Source organism: Amborella trichopoda, chromosome 1 (genome assembly GCF_054954075.1).
Source record: "Amborella trichopoda isolate Santa Cruz 75 chromosome 1, AtrichopodaSantaCruz75HAP2 v2.0, whole genome shotgun sequence".
NCBI lineage: Eukaryota > Viridiplantae > Streptophyta > Magnoliopsida > Amborellales > Amborellaceae > Amborella > Amborella trichopoda.
Genome location: NC_142336.1, coordinates 42,847,255 through 42,858,239, shown reverse-complemented (window position 1 = coordinate 42,858,239; position 10,985 = coordinate 42,847,255).

Genomic DNA, 10,985 nt, shown 5'->3' with positions numbered 1-10,985 from the left:
TCATTTGAGTATTCAAATCATATTAGAATTTCATTAAGCAATTGAAAAGATTGCCATACATCTAGTGGCTCACCTCACCACATTTGTAGCATTGCACACCCTATTATAGGGTTTGGAAGGGCCTATTGGTAGCTTGATCTTGGCCTTTAGATGCCTTATTTGTATGTGAGTTGGACTCGACTGCTTGTGGCTTTTTATTTGCCATGTATCTCATTTGAATTGGGATTGATTTCTAGCCACTAGAGCGCCTATTTTTCAATTTGGATACATCTTTCAAGGCCATTAGATAAACTTTGTCAAGACTAAAAATCCACTATATAGCTAGTTCGTTTTTTGTCATCACTTTCATTCCATCTCATGAGGAAAAATTTGTCTGTACATTACTGGATGCCCTCCTTTTCCACAAATGCTGGAATTAGTGGTACAATTAGTACAAATGACCTATTGCTACGAATTTCTCCTTAAGACACGATTTCATTTTCCTGTGTTATATTTTCTTTTCTCTTCTGTACTCAACCGGCCTGCACTTGCTGCCACTATATCTGAGTCGGGTCACCTCAAATTTGACTTTCTTTTCTTGTGGGTAATCTTTCCTTTTGAAGAGTCTCCACCCTATCTAGCCATTCCAAGAACTTATTTGGGCTAAACTTTTCCCAAAAGTTCAGAAATGTCCACTCTCATATCCGACCTCACTAGGGCACAAACTAACCTATCTTCCAATGAGAGGTTATCCCTCCTTCAGTTATGGGAAGGATTTATTATTTCTTAAACTTGATTCCTTACTTTCTTAACTGATTCTTATTCAAATTAGGCAAGATGAACCACTAATTGTCCCATTCCATTTAGCCTCCTCAACAATTCTTCATATTCTGCCCTTAGCATAGTACCTCGTCTGTGGCCTCTATGGCCTCCTCTATTGGTCATAACTCTAGGTCCAAAAGTAGGAATTTTTGCTCTGATACCACCTGATGTAGAATAGAGAGGAGAGTGAAATCGTTCATAATAGTGTAGACACTTGGGATTTCAGCTTGGATTTAACAAGGGGCTGAAGCTAACGAAGCTAGCTTCAATAACTTTTATGAGGGTCCAAGGACCATCCAAAACGAGAATTATGTTCTTGATTTATTAAATTTATAGAAAAAGGGAAATCTCCCAATAAGGTAAAAGTCTTCCTCTTTTTATCAACTTGACTTGGCTCCAAAGCCAAAGTTCTCTTAGCTTTCCTATGGGTATTAATGAACAATACCCCTTCCTAGGCCATGCACAATACCTTTTTCTAAGCCAAGTACAATGCCTTTTCCTAAGCGAATTTAAATTCATATTCTAACATTTCCCTCCTAATTTTCCCCATTCCCAAACAATGGAAACCCCTGATTTTTAGAAATTCCAAAAAAGTCGCTTACAGAAAAATACCGAAAATACTACCATCTTACCTAAAAAACTAAAAAGGAAAACACAATCCACAAAAAGGAAAATACAATCCACAAAATGCTAGTGAATTCACTTTTATTGTCTACATTAGATGGTCCTTTTTGGTTAGGGACCTCTAATGGTAGTTCTGAGATTTACCTCTATAGTGGGTTACTCCTCGGCATTTGGGTCTTGATAGAACCCTTGAAGAAGGAGAATGAGATTGGTGAGGCTCAAGTACTAACCAGTGTGTTGGGGGTCGTGGCATGATGCCTCAGCCTCATTGATTGCCCTTGTTTGTGGAAGTGGAAATCCTGACCTTATTGGGTGGACTACCTTGGAGATGGGGGATTTCAGTTAGTGATGATCTGCTCCTGCTCTTACTTTTATTGTCTCATAGGGCATGGAATTCTAGATCCCACTTAGGTGGATCATAAATAAGGTGATGTGAGGGTCACACTTAAGAGAAGGGTGCATCAAACTTTTCTATCCCTAGATTTGGGTCTATTATGTGAATCAGCTCTTCATCCCACTTAGTTGTGTTTTTAGTAATGTACTGTGAGGGTGGCCCTCTTATCATCTCTAAGTGGTCTTAATGAGGTACAGGGGGGGATGGGATGACTATGTCCCTACTAGGAAAAGGGAGTGGGCTCGAATCTTCTTCACCTAGTCCTTTTGTAATTAGGGTAACAATGTACCCTTCTATAGGAGTGGTTGGGGTTGTCACTTCTGTCAAATGGCCATCATTGTCTGAGAGGGAATTAACAAGATGCCCACTTGGTGGGGATTGGCAGTCAGTTGACTATTCTCTTGGAGGTTTATAATGTCTGTCTAAGATGTGCTTTGTATGCCTGATATTGCCTTCGATTTGGAAGCTTGCGAGGTTTATTCAAGGGGGTTATTTCAGGCTGGAAATGATTTGGAAAAGGTGTCTGGAGATTATTGTAACATGTTGAGTTTGTTTAAAAAAACGGTGCAAGCACACTCCAACGTGCCAAAAGATCCTCACTTGGTCTCAAGTGGGTTATTTATAACGGCCGCACTAAGGGATTAGGGTTATCCAATTCACAATGATGCCTATGCATTGGGGGCATGACACACACCATGTTGCTCGGATACCAACTCCACCATTTTATGGTGGGTGGTTGGTTTGACCAGGTTGGCGCTTCCCAGGTAATTTCAAAACTTGGCAGTCATTTCACTAGTAATTCGTTTGAAGTTTGACCTTTGGAATGTTCTATTGTGATCGTATTGATCATGGAACAGTCTTTTAAATGGTCCAATGCTCATTTTGGTAATTGTGTGTCTACACAACTTCCTGGTTAATGGGTTGTTCATAGTCTCTTTGTGAATCTGTCCAAGTAGTCTCCCCCTCTACTCGAATTCTGGCTGTAATCACGTCGAAATATTCACCCTTCCTGGTCTGGGCATTTGCTACAACATTGGCTTTGCCTTGTTTGAGGTAAAGTCAAATTGCATCAGAAATTCTTTTCGATGGGCCTTTTTGGGTGTCAACTTCTTTTGAGTAGTGAAGTAGTTTATAACAACATTATCAGCAAGAACCACAAACTTACTTCCTAGGAGTAATGCTGCCATGCTTACAAGCAATGCACTAGCGTTTCATCTCTTTCTTAACTCAGTACTTTTGCTTTGTCTCATTAAGCTTTTGTCTCTCAAAGGTGAGTAGGTATCCTTGCATCAGAACATCCCCAATTGCTTGGCTTGATTCGTTGGTTTGAACTTTGAAGACCCATTCAAAGTCAAGTACACAAGCCAGCTTCTCTTCATCACCCTTTGCTATGCGGACTTACTAGTAGCCCGAAATCAAATCTAACTTGCTGAAGACCCTTGCCTTAGTCAGTCAGTAAAAAAGATCACTGATGAGGGATAGTAGGTAATGGTTCTTTACCATCATCTTATTCATGACGCGGTAATTCACACATCTGTAAGGATCTGTCTTGCTTTCTTTGAAAATGGACTGGGGCACTGAAGGAGATTTGGATGGCTGAATCATCCTAGCATCCAGAAGCTCATTTAGTTGCTTCTATACTCCAACCAACTCTGATGCAGCCATCCGATATGGGGCACGAGTCTGGTGGTTGATCACTTGCCTGAAGCTCAATCTGGTGGTCCACAGCTCTCCATGGAGGAAGGGACTTAGGGACTTTTAAGGGCATCACATCTGCATATTCCTTAGCAACACCTCAACTGCAAGGGGCATTGAGACACCTTCTTTGGGTTCTTTGAGTACTAGAGTTGCCAAGTATGTAGCATGACCCTGTTATGCCCCTGTCTTCACTTGTAGGGCAAACAATATCTTGCCTTTTCCCTTTCCCTTAAACGAGACCATGCAAGGGCAAAATTCAGCTAAGATGGTCACCACACCTAGGTGTGGCACCACTGCAGCCTTCACCATCATCAAGAGCTCCAACCCAAATATGACCCTGTAGTTATCCATGGGCACTATAATAATTGTGATCTACCCACTCCAGGCTCCCACATTCACCGCAGTATATTATTTTAATTATATTATATTATACATTTATATATTTATATAATATGTATAATACATTTAGGACATCACGAGCAGTCCTCACAACTTACTGGGGTGCAAAATTTTTTGTTTTCATCTTGTTGGTGTCCTGAGCTTGCTTGAGGCCTAGTCGTGTAATCTCTCAGTCATTCGCAAAGTTGAGTGGAGCCAGTGTCCACCATTGCTCTCACGTCTTTCCCATTTAGGGTGATGTTGACTTACATCAGGCCGCCATTAGCAAAGTTATCTTTTCCTACCTTTCGTATTGCAAGAAGCTGAAGAGGAGTCGTTCTCACAACTTCTTCTTCTCCTTCTTCTACCACTTGAGCTGTACTAAGGCTCTGCTTTCGATCAAGGAAGCAATGTTAGCTTTCAGGTCCTCCAGTTGGGTTCCTCAGGTACTAAGCATGCTCCTCCTATGTATTCACTAGACCATCAAGTCAGGTGCCAAGATTTTGGGCTCTCTTCTCCAAGGTAGCCATTCGAGCCACCATCTTGTCCAGCAGCAAGATTTGCTCCTTCGTAATGCTCATACGGTCACTCAATGTTGGAGCCATGCTCTGAGCTCATTGTGGAACCAAGACTCTAATATCAACGGTCAAGGGGCTAATTGTTTCATTTAGCACCAAGTGGTCTTGACTCTTAGTCAAGCCTCCAAGGGTCAAGTTCAGCTTATCTCTATGTGCACCAATTAAAGACAAACACGTGCAGACTCACTCACAAGCAAGACAAATCAGTCAAAGGGTCATACACCACTTTATTCAAACTGTACAGTGACAAGTGTATTGCCACAAATGCCCACCAAGACTTTGGGCTAGGGGTATATTTAGAGCGTGAGTTACAACCAACTCATTCAATTTATATTATTACATAAAGTGACCAGCCAGTGTGCATGGCCCGGTCAAGGTAACTTGGTGCACGTCCTGAGCAGTTACAAGATACCTCATAATCAACTGCCACCCTCAAGCCGCGTCTTGGGGTGGGGCCACTCAGCCAGTCAGCCTGGTCAAGCCTCATAATTGTCAATACCTTTCTAGTGGCTTATATCGTAGCCATTTCAACCACGTCGTAGCATCCCTCGGTGAGTTTGAATTTGAACTCAAACTCGTTGCCTGCGCAACCAAGGTGCTTTGGTCCTTCACTTCACCCAACGTCAAGTTGTGCCACCATGTGATCCGTAGGCTTCTGCTCCGATACAGCATGGTGCGCATTTTCCTTGTCCACCTTGGCTCCCTAGTTGACCCAAGGCTCACACCACCCTTGTAAAACTGGATTACCCTGAGTGGATGTTGTTTGTTGCGAAGTAGCATAGGCGCATGCTATGCACTCATGGGGCGGGCCGGCAAGTCGGGTGGTGTGTTAAGGGAGGTTTTCTAGGCCTGCCTTTTACAAGATCGCACGTCCCAAGCTAAGGTCTTTACGATAGCCATGGTGGTGCTGCTATTACTCATAGAGAGGTGCCCTACCTCTAACTCTAGATGATGAGATGAACGACATTTCAAATATGCATCATCAATGTCTTCATCTGGTTTCGAGGAAAATGACTAGAGCAAAACTATGATTGATTGCTCCTTAATTAGAAATTTTCCATCAATATTCATGTCATAGATCTTTATGACATTTTTGCTGAAATGCTTTGTAATGGAGAAAATTTGTGCCATTTAATCCAACTTAAATGCCCACATGAGTGCATAATTTGGTTTTTCTGTGCTACTCAACATAAATAAGTGTGCACATAAATAAGTGTGCACAGCTTCCATAAAGTGACTAGCTCGAGCTGTGTGGTCTTCCTCAGGGATCTATGCTGATGGTATGAGTCTCAAGTACTGCTTGCTTATCAAGTAGGTAATAGAAAACACGTATCAAAACTTCTACCATGTAATATCTCCACTCCAATGAAAATGATATCACAATAAAGTGCATGGGTTTCTAGTTTGTTCGTACATTTATTGTATACTTGTTTCTAGCACTCTCTTGAATATTTAAGAATAAAAGCAGTCACACTTCCAAAGCAAAGTGAAGCCAAAGGTTTATGTAGATGAATGAGGCTAGGACAAGTAATCAACATTAAGGACTTTGGGGGTAAGGCTTCTGAAACTCATCTTCAAGTGTGGCATCCTAGATGCAAAATCCCACTATTCTGTGCAGACTAATTATAGTCACCCGACAGTATATGATGGTGACATAAAAGAACCCCTCAAATGTTTTGGGCCATAAGAAGGGTTATAGATGTGCAATCAGCAGATGGGATCCCAACAATCACGTTCTACTTCATGAGAGACATCAAAATCATATATTCTATGTCGAGTAACGGACATCTAGATGCAATGTCCTAATTTGCTCTTATTTGACATTACATAGTGTGTCTACAAGACTGGGGCTGCGCACAGTTTTCTATGCAGTAATGTGGCCAGTGCCAAGGCTGTACACGAAACCGTGTGGCCGCAGCTGCACAAAAAATCATTTTGCATGTGTTGTACCACACATGCTAGTTCACATGTGTAGTCTCCACATTTGTCATTCACATTGATTTTTTAAATCCCATTTTTTTTTTAATTCCTTATGACAATGCTAGATCACTATCATATGTGGTCTTGTGGGACCACCTCCTATAAGTGGTCCGAGGGACTACAAAATCTCTATGGTCTACTGTGATCACCTGGGCACCGTGATCAAGTAGGATCACCTGTGCATAGTGGTCACATGAGACCACCTCGGTTCTACGCCAAGTTCTTGGGCGTTAGTCCATCACGGTCAGGTGTACCACGGAGATCACCATGATGGATTACGAAGCCTAGAGTTCAGCTATACTCTTAGCCTATTGTATGCTGTCAAAAGTGCGTATGCAAATCTATAACTCCCTTGGGGTCCATATCGCATCCCCATGGACCCATTTTGCTAAAGGGTGTGGTTCTATAAGGTCGCGACCTTAAACAATCTAAATAAGGTGCACTTCCAAATTTTATCATAATATATAATTTTGACGTACAAAATTCTAAAGATTATCTGAAAATCTATTTTTATATCTAATTATAAAATTTTAAACTTCAAAAAGGGTTAAAATCAAGTAGATCTATAAATATATATGAAAATCTTGAAAATGGATGGTCTAGATAATGTGTTGCAAGATGCACTATTTCTATGACACAAAACTTTTCTGTTTTCATATTCATCTATCTCGATGTCGAGATGATCAATTAGAGGGGTTTTCAACATTAAAACAACATTTTCTAATGGATTTTGAGGTGCATCTTTATTTGTACATTTTAAAGTTGCAACCTTATATCCTTTACTAAATGAACTCTGGAAAATAGAAAAGTAGGCCGAAAAACTCATGAACATAAGGATTTTTTTGTGTTTTTGCATATCAACCACGTAGCTATCAGATCCAAGAGGCAAACCTCTATAAAAAAAATAGTTTTGATACCAATATTGGATTTATGGGCAAATCCCAACACGGGGAAAACACAAAAAGAAATGGATCGAATACAGATTACATACCTTTTTCAAATCTCATTTCCCTCTTGCAGTTGGTGTGGGTCTTTTAGTTTATTTTTTGCATGGTGCCTCGGATGGATAGTTTGACGCTTCTTGCTGGCTTTTAATTAAGGTAACTAAAAGTGCATTATGCACCACATAAATCCTCCTCTTTGATGGAAGGTTCAAGAGTTCTTGACCAATATGAGTTTTCTTGTTCTCGGATTTCTGGAGAGAGAATATTAGATGAAAAGGGAGGGGGGGCTTTCTTATGGTAGGCAGAAAATGACTCCCTTTTGAGAGGTATGCAACTCTTTAGAAGACTTCTACATTTTTTTTCTTATCTTGATTCCTTTTTATAGGATTATCTTACGAGGGAATCTATCCAAAAGAGAAGTTATCTTTATTTTGGATGATATTTCATTTAGCTAACTTAATGCCCTTTGAAAACCCATATCATATAGGATTATCTTCTCTTATCTCTTTAACGTGAACAAATCCAGTAATACCTGTTGGGTTTTTGTGGTTATTAAAGACTTTATGAGAGCATGTAATCAATAGTGGATACAATGGAACGAAAAAATCTAGTGGGAGTGCGGTCTTGTGGGGCCAAGAGAATGTGGTCTTGAGGGACAGGGAGAATATGGTCTAGAGGGACCAAGAGATTGTGGTCCAAGGGACCAAGAGATTATAGTCAAGAAGGATTAAGATAAGCAAATGCTATTTATCGATACTCAGACTTTGCTTGATGTGCTAGGCTAGTCGAGTTGGAAAACCCCTATTATCTGGGCCTGGAACAAAAATAGTGAGGGTTTGATCTATTGATGAGGTCGAAGTTGCTCAGGAGAGTGAGCCAAAGAAACATATGACCCTTGTGTGTGATGGTGGGCCTCTGGAGACGAAGGCCAAAGCTTCAACACTAAACCATCATACGACATGTACATATGATAGTTGTATCGAGAAAGCGAGTCACCATTAAGGGTGAAGCATGTACATGTGCAAGAGATTATCCCTATACACCATAGAACTGTGGTTGCATTAGGTTTATGTGACCTTGAGACTCGTTTTTAGGAGAAAACCTGTAATCCATAGACTATGATTGTTTCTCCTTGCATATTGGCTTACTTTGGTAGCCAAATCATGAACCCCTGTAGTAGTTTGTGGGTTACGAGAACTGTTGGGGTACTTTCTTATTTTCTAGCCATGTGAGTCAAGATAATCAATCAAGTTGAAAATTTATGGAGAGTGTTTTGTAAAGATTTTGATTGAACCAAGAATGAAAGGTTTTGAAATTAAAGGGATTTAAAAATATATAAAAGAAAATTATAGAAAATAAAAGTAAGTATGATATTTTTTTTATATTTTATTATTTGACGGGATTAGGTTTAAGAAGCTGAAGCATAATGTTTTAACATCTTGCTTTGAATCATGATGGCTGATCTAAGGACTGTATGGCTCGGATCTCTCACCCCATAGATCCTCTATGATCAATGGTCTGGATTTAATCTCACTAAGAATGTCTATCCTTAAGAAAACCCTAACCCCTAAAAACTCTATAAATAGTGGCCCTCACTCCCTCTAATATCCCTATCGCTCATCTTTTCTCTCTGTACTCTCTCTCCTAGGGTGGCATGCCACACCCTAGGGTTTTCTCTCTCTCATCTCTCTAAGTTAGTTCTCTTATCTCTCTCTCCATTAGTGTAAGCAAAGTAGGGGGCACGCCCCACTACTTCTAGACATTGGGGTCTAGGCTCTGCTCATAGATGTTCCATTGTTCTCATATTGATAAGGGCTGTAACCAAGTTTTTCCATACTTTGTAGATCTGAGACTGACCATGGAACCCATGCGTTATTGGAAGAGGAGACCCGATGTTATTCCCATAAGCATTATGTTAGTTTTAATCATTGAATAAAAGAAGTTGTAATTAGTGGCAACAAATGAGAACCACTTTTGATTATTTATTTCAAGTGAGTTTTATTGTATTTGGATACTACTTTTGATTATTTATTTCAAGTGATTTTAATTGTATTTGAACTTTTGTAAGTGTTTTAGTTGGTGAGAAAGAGAAAAAATTAAAATCTATATATACCGTGCTAGATCATCTTGTCTAACTCTCAATACCATAGATGTCATTCTCTCTATTTGTTGGATATGTTGATCATCCAAAATTACCCACATAAGAAAATCCCATATCATGTGGGATGGAGATTGATATTGATAAGTTTTTTAAAGGAAATAAAATTCCAAAAAGATTAGGACTCTGGATATATCTCGTGGTTCTTGAGATATATGTAACATATAAGAAGTTTCCTATTTGATGTGGATTCTTAACCTTATATATATAGGATGAAAGTGCAAAGAATATTTGGGTTACCATATGAGAAATGTGGTTTCCTCTAGAGAGAGAAGCAAGGGCCTCCTGTGTATGAGAGGCAATGCCTCTCCTTAGAGAGAAGATAACTTCCTATGGAGAGAAACTCCATGCCATTGTTCGCAAAATCGCCCGATTTAACTGCTAACTGCCCGGTTAGATCGGAACCGGCCACTGGCTGATTCCGGTTTTGAGATAGGCTAATCAACAGGTATTAAAAAAAAAAAATTCAAAAAATGTATATAAATTCTTAAAACTAAGGAATTTGATTTGTAATGCATTTTTAAATATTCATTACGTTATGGTAAATATTAAAAGTTGTTTTGGTCATGCATACTCATTTTTATATTTTTCCATCTTTTTTAGAAAATTTTAAAAATAGCCATTGGAAAATATAAAATGGGTTAAAATCCATTTTTTTCTTTAAATTTCAACTTCATTTGAATGTGTTTTGTTTTAATCATTCTTTATATGTTTTTCATATTTTAGTATATTTTTTTGCATTTTTTTTTTATTTTTTTAATACTTTTTTGACTGCTCAAGACTTGCCTGGTTAGAGTGATTGAATCGGCCGGTTTACCGGTTAAGCAGGTTAAACTACTTTCAGGGCCATGGTCGGTTAACCGTTTCTGTTCAATTTTACGAACATTGCTCCACGTTGTGCCTCCTACATATTGAGAGGCTGGTGTCTTGTAGAGAAGCGGTGCTCATGAAGATTTTGGGTAGTTTCCCCTTTTAGTAAGAGAAAGTCTCGGTTGCTCTCAAGGTTTTCCCCTTGAACAATAGTTTAGTTGTGAAATGGAGATGATCTCTTCCTGAACAGTAGTTTAGCTATGGAATAGAGATGAGAGATCGGCGGGTTGTGTTGATCAGGAGAGTGGGTCTAAAAGGGTTGCTTGATTGGGTTTCTATGTCCCAAAATTTATAATATAACTTTCATTGGTATAGTGGATTTTAGTTTGCCATGCCCGTTGATGTAGCCCTCTTGAGTTGAACTACATAAATCATTTTGTTCTTGTGGTATGTGTGTTTCATGCTTTACTTTCGTATTGTGGTTGTGCTCTCTCTTATTTTGTTTCTAGCTGGATAAGTACACGATCTTGGTAGAATCCAACTTTTGAATTATTGTTTCTGCATCTAAAAGGGTTCTTAAATCCTAACACTATTAACCACTAAAAATAAAAAAAATACAC